Genomic DNA, 17,812 nt, shown 5'->3' on the forward strand with positions numbered 1-17,812 from the left:
CCATCACTACCATCACCAGCATCACTGTTCCCATCACTACCATCACCAGCATCACTGTGTCCATCACTACCATCACCAGCATCACTGTGCCCATCATTACCATCACTAGCATCACTGTGCCCATCACTACCATCACCACCATCACCGTGCCCATCACTACCATCATTATCATCATTGCAAACGTTAAGTATCCACCTGTGTGCCAGACATTCTAAATTGTTTTTATAGACTAATTTATTTAATCCTCACAGTAACCATATGATAAAGCTGCTATTATTCCTTCTCATTTAAAAACCACCAGAGCATGAAAGGTAAGTAAATCTCCTCAAGTCACAAAGCTGCTAGCAGGTTGGGCGAGGACACAAAGCAAAACATTCTGACCCACTCTGTGCTGATCTCCTCCTTTCTGTGAGTCCTTAGGGACCCCATCCCTTCTCTCTGACCTCTTATCAATCAGGGGATGACCTTGCAGCTTCAATTGACAAAGCCAAAAGGTAGAAGAGGAAAACTGAGCTTAAAAGCCCTGGATGTGTTACCTTTCTGAGTGATCTTCAGTCAAATTGAGGGAGGGGGAGGTCAGCCATGCTGGATGGTATATCCTTTGTCAGTGGTATCAGAATCCCCTCCCTAGCCTAGGTTTCAGGAGCAAGGAATCTCTCAGATTGCACCCTTTCCTCAGGCAGTGCTAGGAAATCCACCACGTAGACTCTTCAGAACCCTTAGTTCCATGAGCCGCTCCAAACCACAGGCCTTGCAGATGATTGGCAAAGAGCCTTTACTCTTTGACTTCTTGTCATTGACTAATAAATAGTCCTTACTCTTCAACTCCATCTTGTGTGGGATTTCTTAACCAGTGTCCAAATAACATACAGACAGTAGGTAATAAAGCAGAGTGTGTATACTTGTATGTAAAAATTTGAATTAAGAACAAGCTGAAATATTGTTAACACTACTTATGAAGTAAGTACACAATAGAATGCTCATTTCTTTATCTTGTCCCTTCTGGCTTCTGGAATAGGTGACAGAAATTAAGAAATATAATTCTGAGGTCTCTAACATGGGTAGTATTTTTTTTGTGCCAGGACTCATCAGGAAAGTGGGAACTGTGCCTCCTTCACAGCCTCTCACTCTGCTCCAGAAGTACATCATCCTTACCTCCATGTTCTTGTGCAAGGTTTGTACTTCCGTGTTACTCCCTCTCTTGTCTCCGGAGCATGTAGACTCAGAGTTTGCTCATGTGCGTGACTTATATAGTCTCTGTCCCCAAGTCAGCCATGGACAATAACACATGCATGAATAAGCTTTGTGGTGTTTCCATAATCCTTCATTTACAAATATTGAAATTTAGAGTTCATACGTTTTCATGTGTCAGAAGTTATTATTCTGGATGTTTTTCTTTCCCATTTAAAAATATGAACTTTTAATTCACATAGCATGTATAGAGAGGAAGTATTTGGATTTGTCTTCCAGGTTGTATCTTTCTGTCACCTTCTGAAACTAGCAGTGGCTGAAAGACCTTACTGACTCACGTTTGATCACAAGTGCCAAGCTCACTGTGTCAGAGAAGTTTGTCTCTTGAATGATAAAACACATGTATGCTGTAACTCTCCATTCTGAAGACTTGGGTATAATCATTTAGTTCTTTGTTAGTTAACTTATTTTTGCCACAAAGTCCCATATTTCCACTTTCTGTACCCAGACTTCAACCTCCGTTTCTCTCCATTTGCTTTTTGCCTGTGATTGGTTTTCATCCTTGAGTTCACTGCTGTAGACCACTGGCTGGCTGCTCTGCCTTAAACTTCGTACTATCTGGGGAATAATTAGAGGCCGCAGCGGTGGGGTCCGGGGAGGCTTCCAAGCCGCGGCTGGTCCCACATGCAGGAGGAACGTCTATGGTTCCAGCGGCCTAGAGGCTTTGGCGGTAGCAGACCCCAATAACACGAGGAAGTCCTTGGTTCCAAAAGGGTTTATTGTCATGGCGGATGGTGGATGGATTTGGATGTACGCCCAGTAAAACTCAGGGCAGTCCCAAGTTATATAGGGAGGGAGAAAGAGGGAGGATCTGGGGAGGATCGGGGGAGGCATGCTTAATTTGCTCCGCCCTCTGGCCTTCATTAGTATGTAAATCCCTAGAGCCTGAGGCCTCTAGTCATGCCCTCTACCTGTGCACTTTGGCAGGGGCTGTAATGGCTGGCCTACATGACTGAGTTTTAAGGAGACTAGACTGCTTTTCAGGACCCTGGGTTCTTGGGGCACACCGAACTCCTGCCGGTTCTCACGCAGAGTCTCAGGGTTCTAGGTGACTGCCCAACCATGACCCAAAATACCCTTACACAGTCCCACAGTACTATTTAGTTTTGGACTGGTGGTTGTATTTCCAAGCCCACCAGCCACAAGTTCCTCAGGCATGATCTGTGTTCTATCTCCAATTGACTTCTGTTTGCAGAATGAAAACTAGTTCCCTCCAGCGGAATCGAACTGAGTATATTAACCACACTTCAGGGTGGGTCCCATACTCAGCTGTAGGTGGCCAACACACAACTAACTCAATGGGATTTTTGTTTTTTGTTCTTTGTTTGTTTGTTTGTTTTTGAAGACTTCTTGTGTTTGGGCAGTTTTTGTTTACTGGTATTTTGTTTAGTCTGGTCTCTGACTTTGTGATTTTATGGAGTGTGTGTGTTTCTTGTGGGTTTTTTTTCTTTTTGTTTTTTAATTCTGTTTTGTTTGCCTGTTTGTTTTCTGAGGTGGAGAGAAAGAAGGTATGAAGCTGGGTAGGTGGGGAGATAGGAAGGATCTGAAAAGAGTTGGGGGAAAGGAAGATATGATCAGAACATATTGTATATTTTCCATTAAAAAAAGACAAAGATGCACATATATATACCTCAGCCTAGTGGATACAAACCTCAGGGGTGTTCAGTAAGTGAAAGAAAGCCACTCCTCCTCACTAGAGCTGATATCCTTAGATTGTATAAGGAGACCAGATGTCACTAGCGTATCAGGGAAAGGCACAACTTCAGTCAGAGGCCATGGTCATAGGAGAATAAAATAACAAGCCAGATGAACACTCTGATCCAACATGCTGACAGCAATGGCATTGCCAGCCCTAGATCACATGGTCAACTCCAGGGACACCAATACCAAACCCAGACAGATCACTAGTGTTGATTCCCAGATTCCACTAGCTTGAGCCTGTGGTTGGAGGAGTATCAGTGATGCTGAGCATCAATGCTCAGCAAAAGTTCAGCCCAAATTAGCTACTTCTGCACATTGAGACTTCAGTCCACAGAACTCAAGCATAGTGAGTTCAAACACAGACAACATCCAGGAAGGGTTGAGAGACTCGTGGGAGAGACCTAAGCACTTGTAGAAAGACACATGGACAAAGCTCAGACCATTTGAGTTTCAAGTGCTTGCAATCACAGATGTGCAAGGCTGTGAAGTGGCTGAGCCCGTTCTTGGTGTGTAGAAGCCTCTTGATAAACTGTTGACAAAGTGCTGGAATTCCATCTCCAGGCATTTACTTTGTGAGATCTATATCCCAGAGACCACTAACACCATGCCTGACATAAAAACACCATATAGTAAATATTTGTTGAATGAATTTTTGTGCTTTTTTCCCTTTATTTTTAATGTTTTCTATAAAATGATTTATTAGCTGGGAGTACCATTTAAAAGGTAAGTAAATTAACAATTCAGGGGAATTCCTTTGTTCTATTTCCTGACTTCTGTTTTAAAACATGTGATTACTCTCCTTAATGTCATTCTTATGAACTACTTTCCTTTGAACCTACAGCTACCATTATCCTCTCCACCAGGAGCTTATAAATTAGAGAAGCTTGGTGTGGATAACAGCACTGACGACGTTTGAATATCCATTTAATAGCAACTAGTGCAAGCATTTTCTTAATGTGGTTTTGCTTGTATTCCTGACAGCTTTATGAATGGCCTGGTAACTTTCAACTAAATCATCACAGAGTTTCAATTTCCATTGTTAAGCCCTGCAGATAGATCTGTAACCACATTATGCTAATAAATAACTACATCTCAGGTGGCTGGGGGGAAGTGATGTAAACAAAGGCACAAGGTAATAACGCAGGTTCCGAAGCCCAAACCAAACCTCATTTACTCATTTCCCCTTCAGTGATAAATGATACACTAGCCAATTAAAAATGAAATTGGTAAACGGTGCTGACATGATTTCAATCTTGCTGTTTACTCTAGAAAAGAAAACCCTGCAATTTCACTAGCCCTGTCTCAAGCACTGTGGAAGAGTGAACTGAACATGAGTGGCTGTTTCTTAGATATTCAAAGAAAACAGAGGTGCTTTATGAAGGAGCTGATTTTTTTTCATTTGTGATCCTAGCCACTCTAGGATTTAATGTCCCTATCAGGGAAAAAAAAAACACCTCTGAGTGTCATGAAACCTCATTAAGAACCCTTTTTTTAATTCCATAATGTTTCAGTATTTCAAGATTCCATGGCTTAAAATATCTAACTGGACTAGTTCAACATGTTCTATATTTAAGAGGAAAACAAGAATAGGAAGGCCTGTTTTGAATGACCAAATGTATCATGCGGATGACTTTCTGTTGGTCAATCTAATGCTCAATCCTGGAATCTATCAGGAAAGTTGTTGATGAGATTTCAGAAGATGCTATGCTTTGAAAAATAAATTTACAATCTCTGTCTAGGAACTTAAACAACTTCTTTTGTTCCGAGAACTCTCAGGGACTCCCACACCCTCCCCTACTCTCATGGAATTCAGGAGACTGCTCTACTGTTTACTGGACAAGTCCATCAACAAAGACATGCTGAGTCTCTGAGGGCACACACACCCTGTGGCAGCAGATGGTGCACCTCCAGTGTTGTGTCCCAATCCTAATCCATGAAGCCTGTAAATGACTACTTACTTAGAAAAAGCTCCCAGTTTCTGTGGAAGGACCCTGTGGGTTGGGCTAAAGACGACTAAGATTTATACAGAATCTGACAATGCAGACTTTATGAGGAAAAGGTTCCAGATACAGAGCCATTTAGAGAAGACAGTTGAACTTACACAACATTAAGCAACAGAGCTCCTGAAGCCAGCAAGGCAGGATTGTCCCCCAGAGATTTCAGTGGGAATGCTGCCTTGGAAACACCTGCATTTGAACTTTGCTTTCCAATATTAGAGAAGGTAGATTTGTGTTACATGAAAAGCTGTAGTCTGCCCTGAGTTGTTACACTGGCCCTGGGAGAACTAGTGGAGCCAGACATCACGTTCACCTTCTGCTTGGAGACATGTCTGGGATTTGATTCTCATGGCTTTATTAGAATCCTTTTTGTTCTGGCAAGCAGTGTCCCAACTCCAACCGTACCCTGCCAAAGAGGAAGAAACGAAAACTCTATTCTTGTATTCACTTTAAACATACAAGCACAAAATGTTGCCAGGAGAACACAGTTAAGAATTATTGACAATTTACTGTTGATAATTAAAATGGCTAATTGTTCCCTTTCTACTTGGGTGGTCTTTCTTGTCTCCTTATTGAGAATGAAAATGATACTGTTTTTTCATAATGCTTCCACTTGTTCTTTGATGCATCAGTGACTCTGAGAGAGCAGGAAGATGCAGAATGATGAAGTAAAAGAATACAGCAGACTAACTTTGCCCAGGTCCTGGCCTTGAGCATTTGAGTTCCTGTAAATGTTTTTATGGAACTGGATGATTTCCATCTGGTTCCTTCTATGTCTTGTCACCCACACGTTTCAACATCCCTAAAAAGACACTGTAAAGACAGTAAATGTGACCTCCACCTCTTAGACCTTGCATGAGCAACGTACTATGCCAAGGATATAGTCTTACTAAAAAACATAAAACAAAATAAAAGCCCAACACACATACTTCCTGGCTGGGATGGAGCAATCACTTAATCAAAGGCTTTGTAACAACTGGCGAACACGCCAGGATGTCTTCTAGTCCCAAGAAGAGGCTAAGAACATTACACAACGGAAAACAACTAGACCACAACTTCCAAAGCACTTAATTAGATTTCCAACTGTTATTCTAAGACTCATTAACAAGGCAAAACAAAGTACTAGCTATAAACAAGGCTGTGCTCAGCCCACAATCCTTTTAAACACAATGGTGTAACATCTCCCAAGATGCTCCAGGGTTCTGTATTCCTCTAGATATGCTTGCTCCCCATACGCTCTTCTTCATCTGGAGCATGGACTATGGTTTGTTATATTGTTCCTAAATGGTTTGTTCTTACACAAGATACACATTAGACACAATAATGGAATTGAGCATTGGACTCAGATGCTTCTTAGCAACAGAAATCAGTGTACAGAAAGACAGACAGTCTCCATATACCTCACAGGTCTTAGATATTCTTCATCAAAACCAGCAAAGATCACCAATTCTGCACTTTCTACCTTCTCTGGGACTTTATGGCTACCATTTGTTCCTCTCAAGCTGCAGTGCTAAGATCTTTCTGATCTAGAAGGGGAGACTCAGCTTCCAAAACATGATTTGGTTCAATATGGAACTCAGTCATATCAGAAATTATCGTGTGTATGTGTGTGTGTGACATGCAACCGCTTTCCCTAAACGTCACACGCTTTCTCATTCATTTCCCTTCTCAGAAACCCCAGGCTTCACCCAAAGCAAATGCTGTTCACTTCACAAATATTCCAGAACCTTCCCATATTGTACAGATTAGACTGACTCCATCTAGAGAGGGCAACCTCACCTGTCTGTCTGGTTACAAGTCCATCTGACCCTCAAGGTCAACCACGAAGCTTCCTCTACCATGACACTTCTCTTAGGTACAACAGTCAATAAGGGTTTTCTGAGGTTTTGAAGTTTGATTTGTAGTTCCTACATTGCCTTTAATTTCAACAGTTGCCTAATTCTACTAAAGATCCATTCCCAGAGGTCTGCACTGCCACAGGCCTTGTGTAAGTCGCAGGCTTGTCCCTGTCTTTCTCCTGCCCATGCTCCTTGCCAGCATCCCTGCCCCCAGGCCCAGGGCAGAACGTATTCCAAGTAGGTGTTTGTCAAACAGAAGAGTACAGACCTAAGTCTGTTCTTGCAGAAGCTGTTAGCTTTGATGATTAGAGAAGAACCAAACTGAACAAAAAACAACAACAAAAAAAAAAAGAGGTAATAAATTGTCCCTGGGACAACATGTTACTAGTGACTTCTCACTGTGACCTCTCCTCCTTCAGGAGCAAAGCATTGTAGGAAGATAGAAGACTTCCTCCCCGTGGTAGCTCCAAGCCTGTGCATTTTCTAGGCCATGACAGGATGTGGCTATCACACCCCACCCCCACTGCTGCCAATATCCCTCCCACCCTCAGCCCTTGTAGCAAGGGACAGAGCAAGGAAAGGGCTAGGAGGGAAAGAGTAGGATGGGGTGAGTTAAACAAGCCTGTAAGATGGAAGAGATGGCTGCAGATGCCTACGAGTGTGTCACTTGGCTGCCCTTTGGCCAGTTTCCTTGTCTCCAGGAAAGGTGTCTCATTTGAGACTGGACTGGGTTCCCAGTCTTATCTCTGACCTCCTTGCCACTGACGGGTTTCCCTGTTCAGACTAAGAATTCTCTTTTTCAATAGCACAGACCACAATATTCATGTAGAAGGATGAGGTCAGCAGTCCTGACTAAACTGCCAGACCACAGATGGGGGTCACTCTGAGCCATTTTCAACTGTGGGGATAGTGGTAGGGAGGAGACTCACATCCTGTGTGGGCAGCAGTGTGAAAAGCAGCATAGTTGTTGATGGAAATAGACCAAACACAAGGCACAGGTTTGGAGCCATATGTGGGCTTGAACTGATATGGAAGAGGGCATGTTTGCTTGCCCAGGAGTAAGTCATGTGTATTCGAGTAGAAGAGCCAGTGCAGAATGGACTGCTGAAAGAAGGTGATCTCCTCATCAGCATCCCAACCATGGCTGACAACCATACTAACCAGAGAGAGGTGGAGAAGGCTTCAGAGAAAGAAAGAAGTGTTTGCTCTGCATGCAGACAGACTGGAGCGAGTCTACAGTAGAAGGGGAAGAAACAGCTGTGGCTGGGTAGAGCAAAGGTTCAAGGAAGGCAAGATGTACTTGGAAGGATAACAGTCTCTTCTACAAAGATGACGACACAGGCTTTGATGACCACAGTGGATAGTGTAGCCAGAGAACAGAGAAGCTGAAGAGAGTGAAGTCTAACCAAGGGATGGAACATTAGCTTAACTTGCCTTCAGGGCAGTTGGAGAACTGGCTCCCTCAACTAGTTTGCAGATTTGCCCAGTGTATTTAATAAAATGCAAGTTCCCAGCCTCCAATCAGAGGCTATGTTAAATAGATCTTGTATAGGGTCCAGGATCTATAAACAAAAGACACTGACTAAAAAGGCAGGCTAGAAAACTAATATAGTGGATTCAACTGTGGCAGAAATCTCAGTAACACTGTTACGCCAAACACTGTTGTAAACATTTTACTAATATCTGCCCCACAATTAGTAACAAGGCAAAGGCCCTTATTAGCCTGGCACCCTTAGGTGTACTGTCTGTGCCCATTATAGCCCCAAAAGTTACCTTTACAAAGCCCATACTTGACGCCAATCTGCTTCCCGAGGCAAGAGTACTCTGGCCTAGGATTCAAGCATCATCACCTTCACTTGCCTCTGTGGTCACAGTACTTTGTGCATCAGGCCGTGATATTATCCTCTTCTTCTGCCTAGTGTGCTAGGGAGACAGGAGAGCTCCCTGGCTTGGAGTTGGGTTATATGCCCAGGTAGAAAGCAATAGAGCTGCCCAGTCCCATGTCTACTTACTGAGTGAACCTAAGGCTTCTACCAGACAATGTGCTGCGTTTCTTTCTGATACTTTTTGGGCTCCTGATCTCCTGAGGCTATTTGATTATTGACTTGGTAGCTGACAGGGACTTAAGCAACCAAAGTCTGCAGAAAATCAGAACCTACCTACTGGTCAGACATGTCTGCAATTTTCTCAGCTACCATTCATAGTCTTTCCCAATTCCTAGGATTTCTTTAGGAATCTGATTTAAACTATTTTTTTTTCTGACGAGATCTTCGGTTTCTCCCTGACTTCCTTTTTTCTAACCTGATGTTCTCTTCTGCCATCTCACCACCATGGTCCCATCTGACCATACATAACATTTCTTTTCCTTTGAGACAGTATCTTACTATGCAGTCCTGGCTAGCTTGGAACTGACAAAGATCCACCTGCCTTTGTCTCACAAATAGTAGGATTAGAGGCATGAACCACCATTCCCAGCTATGCAAAATGCTGATAATTTATTGGTAATTCATAATGCTTCTTGGTTTATCTTGAGCACAACTGTGGGATGTAGTGGCAGCCCCATGCTTAGAAACAAAAGACAATGCTAGACCTTATAAAGTGGAAAGGGTACTTCTCAATGCCACAGGAGTGACAGAGGAACAGCACTGTGAAGACTGAATGGCCTGATAAGTCATATGTATTCCTTCCAGCAACCAAGGAGCCATGCAAATATAAACACTGTTTCCTGTAATCCAACAACACTCATAATAACTAAAGCACTTCAGCTCTGGATGGTGTGTGAGCCATCTAGCCACTCTGCACCTGTTCAGAGAAGGATGCTGGAGTCGAAGTGTATGTGGTTTCTCACAAATGCTTCTGTTGTCAGGCAGCAGAGCACAAAGTGAGTAGAACACAGTAATGCTGGAGTGCCAGCAGTTCACCTGTCCTTCAATAACCAAGGAGGGCTGAGATATGTGTCATTCAGAACACAAATATGGTAAACATAGATATATTGTTAGGTTAGATCTTAACCTTGTCCCCGAGACAGAGAGAAAATCAGCTGCTTTTGATACCAGTGGCATTCAGGATGCCAGCCATAGTGAAAGTAAGAAAAAGGCTTGCTCTTCCACTGAACAATAGCAAGAAGGTAAATGAGACAAATGAGTAGTAGCTATGCTGGGTGTGGATAAGGTTTTGAATGGTTATTAGGCCAGTCTCGAGCTGTTGTTTGCTACATGCAAGCAAGATGTCTCATGAAGTCATCCACAACTGCACACAGGTTCAGAATATATTAAGGGATACAATGATACTCTTTCTCTAAAACTTGATTTGTAGATTTTGTTTTTCTGGTTATAGGAACATTGATGTTAGCACCAGGTCTTTTCTGCATATAAAGTGCCTTTTTAAAATTCTCATTTGGAGCAAATAGTCCATTAGAGCTTTGTAGTATTTGGCTTTGTTCCTTGGGTTGTCTGGGTTGTCTGCCTCCCCAACTTTGAGGGAAGAGGAAGATGTAAGCTGCATCTAGCTATGGGAAAGGAGAGTATACACTACTGGACAGCACAAAAGATGGCATGGGAGCTATAATGTACACATTCTTCTTACATGGAAGGCAAGCCTTGTGGGAGACTCTCACTGTTCCCATAGTTCCTTACCGCCATTAACTAATTTGTTGGACATTTTCTGTGTAAAACTTTGCCTGCTTCTAGAATGTATTTAAGAAGGTTTCAGGATTGCTACAGTTACATTGAGTACTGAACAAAACACATGTTAGCAGTTGCATATCTTTGACCAATGATTCAAGTATCTGAGGACCTGAGGAGGCTATGGACTCAAACTAGTGCTGAGAACCCATGTCTGACATGATCAGGGTTCCTACAAACCAACCTAGCAATGAAACTAGCCTTTCCAAGAGCTCAGATACAGTATCACATGGAAGGTGTCTTCATTACTGTTCTGTTGCTGGGAAAAGACACCATGACCAAGACACCTCTTACAAAAAAAAGCATTTAATTGGGGCCTTGCCTACAATTTTAGAAGGTTAGTCTATTATAATCCTGGAAGAAAGCAGAAAGGCGCAGTGCTGGAGCCTAATGAGAGATACATTCTGATCTGCAGGCAGAGGAGGACTGGACTTGGCATGGGCTTTTGAAATCTCAAAGCTGATCCCCACTGACACACCTCCTATAACAAGGCTACGCCTCCTAATCCTTCCCAAATAGTTCTACTCCCTTGTGACTAAGCATTCAAATATAGGATCCTATGGGGGTCATTCTCATTCAAACCACCACAGAGGACAACCCAGTCTTTCCTCTGTCAGTTCTTTCCTACAGGGCTTTTTGGGGATTGGGTGATATCACACTAAGAATATCCCAATACACCCACAAAAACAGTGGCTATGGTATGTCACAACACACCACATTCTACAGCTTTGTGGATAGACATCTAGGCTATCAAATTTATGCCAGAGTATATTTTGGGGTCACAGTAACAGAACATTATCCCCAAGCCTCAATCCAAATATTTTTCAGTCAGCATTGCAGTTGTCTTATATAGATTTTATACTGAGAATCAGGACAGAGATGAAATTATCATAGGCCAGAAGGCAGCAATGGTATAAGCAATTTCCCTGTGCTATGTGGCCACCTGAATCAACAATAGCATCCTCTGAATAACAGAAATACAAAGGTCCTAGAAACCATGTAAGCACAATATGAACAAGTCAAGCATCTTAAGGATGATTTGTTGACTGTGCTGCCTATGGAAAGTCACTTGGACCCTTCAAACATGTGACTAAGTTGGGTCCTATTGAAAAGCATTTTACTGCAAAGCCTGACCCAGCATTGAATGAAATTCACCAGGAAGCCCATCTACTAGGTACCAGTGAACAATTTCCATAAAAAGAAGGCCTCTGTGTTACGTTTGGTCAGATTCTCAATAATAGCAGAATTTTGGGGAGCTAGTAGAAGAATAAATGAAAATGAAGCCCTGTCTCAGAAAAAAAACCTAAAAGTCTACTTCTATGAATCCTGGGTGAAGTTGTTTATGGTTTGTAAAGGAAAACTCCAAGGAATAACTGATAGAAATCAAGAGATCTCAAAATCTCTAGTAGCTAAAATAAATACTATGAGATAGCTCAGCCAGGACACCAGAGGATGCTGGCAGTGGATGCAGTAAGAGGAAACCAGATGATGTCACTGCAGAGGCATTTATGAGCCCACAGCCCCAAAATCTAGACTTCAGAGACAGCCATCAGTTGTCAATGTCATCTCCTCCTACCACCTCTTGATAACAAGTCTCCTATAGGACTTCTCACAGTGTGCGTGGGCACAATGGAGTCACCTATTTTGTTTTAGGGTAAAAAATGGATGGTAATCTTCCATGCCTAAACCTTTTCATTTTGGCGTAATCTCAGAATGGTGTTGTTTGTATGATACTTGAGTTCAACAAATCCATACTGAGTCTAAGTAGTTGGAACATGAGTCTGGACCAGGTCTGAATTCTAGGTCCAGGACCAAGGCATTGCTAGCTTTGGAAAGCTCTTTACAGTCTACAAAGCACTTTTATCCTATTTTAACATCTGGAGATATTGGAAATTGCTAACAGAGCTGAATGAACTTCTGAGGCAAGGGTAGAAAAACATTGGTCCCTCTTGGGTTTCTAAAATCCAACCACTCATTGGGCCTCAAAATTCCCAACCACTCTGCACTGTAGTCATTAGTCCTTTCCCCAGGTCCCTCTCAGTGTCATAATTCTCCAGATCAATACTATAATACTGCTCTAGCTTAAATTTTCTATTATTCATATTGATTGCCAGTCAATTTTTAAGGTTTATTTTTAGCTTAATGATTTTCGTAGAAAGATTTCTCTGGTTCATTAGAGACTTTTAGTTTTATGGTAGGTTTAAAGAAACAAAAGAATATAATTTTACTTGATTTTCTTCCCCAGTTTACCAGTTGTCTTAATTACTGCTCTATTGCTATGAAGAGAAACCATGACCAAGGCAACTTTTATAAGAGAAAGCATCTAATTGAGGACTTGTTTACCATTTCAGAGGGTTTCCATTATCATCATGGTGGGCAGCATGGTGGTGACACACAGGCAGACATGATGCTGGAGAGGAATCTGAGAACTTTATATCCTGACATACAGGCAGCAGACAGGAAGAGATACTGGGCCTGCCATGAACTTTTAAAACCTCAAAGCCCACCCCTAGTGACACACCTCCTCCAACAAGGCCACACCTCCCAATGCTTCCAAAAGGGTCCACTAACTGGAAACCAAACATTCAAACATATGAGCCTATGGGAGCCATCGCCATTGAAAGCACCACACCAGTCTTGATTTGACAGTGTTTTTTTTCAAGGTAACTCCCTGTAAGCTTACCTGCATTTTCAGGAGCATGTAAGAGTTTTGTGAAATAAGTTGAGAATTTAAGAAGGTGGGAGCAAGTCCAACAGTGGATATAAAGGTGGAATTAACTAGAGATCAAAGTCAATCTGCTGGGATGCCTAGCCACTGTGACCTAAACAGACCATTTACCTTGGCTAGACTCTGAATTCCTCACTTGCTCAATAAAAAAATGATGCCTGCCTAGGATTCTCTGGAGTATGTGTGAGCATGGGATGCTCCACTATCAGTGGTCCTCAGTAGGATTAGATGGTCTGTGTAGGCCTGGTGTACTGGCTACAGGAAGGTTGTATCAGGCTCCAGTTTGGGCTGGTAGAGTGCCCTAGCTCTGCTTACACTTATATGGATAACTTTCTGGAATTTCATAAAGAGTAAAATACAGCTATCAAATCAAGATACAAGAGGTTTCACTAAGTCTCAGAAAACTAAAATAACCTTAAAGATGAAAGAGCTTATGCTAGGTTAATAATAACAACAATAATAATAATAGTAAACATTTTATGTGTATGGAATTTTTTGCTCACAAGTCTATGCAACACATATTTACAGTGCCCCAGGAGGCCAGAAGTAGGCAACAGATCCCTAGTACTGGAGTTATAGACAATACCACTGGGTCCTTGGAATGGAGCCCATATCCTCTGGAAGACTAGTAAGTGCTGCTAACCATTGAGCCATCTCCCCAGCCCCTTGGTTAAATTTTTATTGCTATGATAAGATATCTGATAAGAAGCAACTTCAGGGCTAGTGATATGAGCCAGTAGGTAAAAGTTCCTACCAGAAAACAATGGTACCCTGACGTCAGTCCCTGAAACTCACATATAGGTAAAAGTTATCCTCTTGCCTCCACACCCACACCATGCCACATGCATGCCTCAAATGTACAATAATAAATAAACTTCTAAAAAGCAGCAGTGTTGGGAAGGACAGGATTATTTGGCCTACAGTCATCAGTACTGCACAGCATAGCAGGGGAGGCCCAGCATCGGGAGTGTGAGGCAGCTGGTCTCATTACATTCACAGTCAGGAATCAGAACTGTGTAAATGCTTTTTTTCTCTCCTGTCTATTTAGTCCAATGTCTCAGCCCATAGAATGGCACCACCCACATTCTGGGTGGCTCTTCCCTCCTCAGTTAAACTTCCCTTAGAAGTGTCCCCAGATTTGCCCAGATTCTAAATCCTGTTGACAGTTGAGCCTTAACATGATCCACTTGGTAAGTCATAAAACCCGGCATCTACCCTGGAGTTCAACCACAGCCTTCAGTGAAATTCCTTTGCTCTTGTCTTGTTCACCCCCAAACATGGTTCTCCACAGGGTTGCTCCCAGCTCCACCTACTGTTCTGAAATGCTAAGTTCTCACACAAAAGCCTCTTCCAAATACCTTGGTGAAAATACTGGCTACACTAGGTATCCTAGCAGCTGGGAGAGTGGCTTTTTAAGTAACGAGGCTACCCTTACTGGGTATGGAGTCAGTTTGGAGTAAGACTATTCCCCTGGCTACTTCTTTTTTGGAATTATTTATTTATTTTATGTATATGAGTACACCATTGCTGTCTTCAGACACACCAGAAGAGGGCATAGGATCCTATTACAGATGGTTGTGAGCCACCACGTGGTTGTTGGGAATTGAACTCAGGACCTCTGGAAGAGCAGCCAGTGCTCTTACCACTGAGCCATCTCTCCAGCCCCTCTTAATACACCTCACTGAACAAAGTCCTTTGTCTAAGATCAGAGTGGAGCCAAGGCCTTCCCCCACCCCACTTCCAGGTCAAAGCAGCCCGCACACGGTGCCTTCCCTGCAGCTGCTGTTGACTGGCTCCTATGGTTCCACAAACAAAATCAACCCACTTTCCCCAGATCTGAAAGATCTGAATACACTTTCAAGAGAGTCTTCTTTTTCCCTTTTTGGTCCTTACTGTATCTTTGGATACCAATGTCACTCTTTCTCCTTCTAGGACATTGGTTCTCAACCTGTGGATCAGAACCCCTATAGGGGTTGAATGACCCTTTCACAGAGGTCTCCTAAGACCATCAAAAACCGCAGATATTTACATTATGATTCACAACAGTAGCAAAATTACTGTTATGAAGAAGGAAGAAAAATAATTTTATGGTTGGGGGTTCACCACAACATGAGGGATCGTATTAAGGGTCGAAGCATTAGGGAGGGTGAGAATCACTGAGCTAGAAGCTCTTCCCAGTCTATAATCTGATCAGTTCTGAATTCATCCCCTGGAGTCTTTTCATAAAGGACACACTACCTGCTATTCTTGCTATGTAGTTCATAATACTGGCTAAGGAATACTGAACTAGGGTACTCCAAACAGAAGGGCTCCCTTCCTCTCTTACTGTATTCATTTATTTTTATTCACTTTTAAGACCACTGTAATATTCACTTCCCCCTCAGTCCCATGATGCATCTTTCCACCCTAAGAATGACACAAATGAAAAGTCAGTGCCTCTGACTCAGGTAGGCACAAGAAATAACTTTACTATAGAGAGTAGACACTGTACAGGCCAAACTCCATACAACATAAAAGTAAATAGATTGCAGCTACTCGTTACCTAAAAACAGAGACTTTGAGTCTCTTTTAGTTTCTTTTGGACCCTTATCTCCACCTTCTCCCAGCCTGCCTGCTCCCACCTCTCTATAGTCCTATCCCTCCGCACCGCATCTGCCTCAGCCTGCAGCAAGGGGCGGAGGCGGGGGCGGGGGCGGGGGCGGGAGGGGCAGCTCTCCATGTGCTTTCTTTGCACCTTTATCTTAGAACCAAGGCTACCCAAACATCAAGTAGCCTTGACATTAAGAAGAGGAGTGCTCCCTGTACTTTGCAGACACCTGCCTGACTCCCTTTCCCCCACCACACACACACACACACACACACACACACACCCCTCCACCTTTTAAACTGTTCCATATCGACTCTAGCAGAAGACTTAGCAGACTTCTTTTGACTTAAGCCAGCTTTGATCTACTGTAACCTTATCTGCATAGTTTAGCTTTCAGCTTCCAACATCTCACCTCTGACCCATTTTAAGAGAGTGCCTAATTCAAAAAGTCACCCCTTTGGACAGGCAGAGTCTTGGCAAAGAGAACATGGGCTGTATTTGAAGTCTTCCATGTCTCAGAGTGGCCATTTAACCAATGTAACTATGCACAGCAACGCCAAGCATGACTTTGAAGTCTGAATAAAGAAGACAGTAAATAGTGGTGTTATTTTCCCATAGTCATACCTGAGTGAGGTATGACTGAGTGAGAAACCTGTGCTCAAAAGTCTCAGGCTCCCTGCACTGCCCTGTAGACACAGAACCATTCTCCTTTTATATCGTCAGTTCACTAGACTAACCTAGGGCTCTGCTGTAGCCAGGTAAGCCAACGGGCAGAATTTCCAAAATTCCTAAGAGGGGGTTCCATCCATCACATCTGTGGGCCAGCCCACCCTGAGCCTGTGGGAAAATTATAGGTTTATAGTGAAGAGCCATTTTTAAATGGAAAAAAAAGGAAAAAGAAGGAAATGGGGGGGAGGGCAAGGAGAGGAGAGGGACAAAGTGAGAAGCTTCGGAGTAGAGAGGATTTAGAGTTTATTTCTTTGAGGGGTCAATTTTACGATACAATGTCTTTCAATTTGTTCTAATCTGGTGATGTACTCATTTTGCTATTATTCTGTCAAATTTCTGAATTGATATCTTTCATGCTTCTTTCCTAAGACAAAACATCTGCCTTTGTTTGGGAATTTGGGATATTTTTTCCTTATTTCACTTTCTTTCTCTTTTTTTTTTTATAGCCCTCGAGATAGCCACACCAACACCATGGAGTCATTAGCCCAGCTGCAGCTTTGATCTGCTGGCTCTTTACTGTGGACCACAGATGTTGCCTGCCGTTGTCCCATCCTGCAGAGAGGTCAGTGAAGCCATAACTCACAGACTGAAGCATTTGAAGAGATACCAGGGAGCCATCAACCGGGCTTTCAAAACAGCAAGAATCTAAATTCTTAGAACTTTACTGTGGCAAGAAAATAAGGACAGAGTCCGCATTTTGTTGTCCTGGATGCTCAAGGAATATTCCCATCAACAGCCCAAGAGAGACCAGAAGCCTGAAGCGCTTGACAGCTGGAAAATTACAACCTCTTATTACAAACCGTGGGAGCATCTAGTGGACATCTGGACTGCTTGCTCTACCCCCAGCATCTGCAGTTCTTTTCTCTGCTGTTCTCAGATGAGGAAACTGAGGGTCAAAACAGCCTGCTTCTTGTGCCCAAAACTGTTCTAATGGACTTTGTCCAGTGGCATACACGCATCTCTGTCCCCTATGTCCTTTCACTCAGACAGGAGGGAGTCATCTACAAAGAGGCTGAAGGTTTGTGTCCAGCTGAAAGCTTCTCTCCAAGTAAGCCAGGACCTGGCTGGCTACCCAGGACAGAAAAGCTACACAGGAATTGGAAAGGGAAATTGTAATTCCAACTAAGTAGTGCATGGGCAGGTTATCAGCAGAGGTTTGCACCAAGTCCATGGAGTCTACTAGCACTGACTGACTGTTATATCCAGAGATCCATGAAAAAACATCAAGGACACACACACACACACAGAGAGAGAGAGAGAGAGAGAGAGAGAGAGAGAGAGAGAGAGAGAGAGAGAGA

This window comes from Grammomys surdaster, unplaced genomic scaffold (assembly GCF_004785775.1).
Source record: "Grammomys surdaster isolate TR1022 unplaced genomic scaffold, NIH_TR_1.0 126381, whole genome shotgun sequence".
NCBI lineage: Eukaryota > Metazoa > Chordata > Mammalia > Rodentia > Muridae > Grammomys > Grammomys surdaster.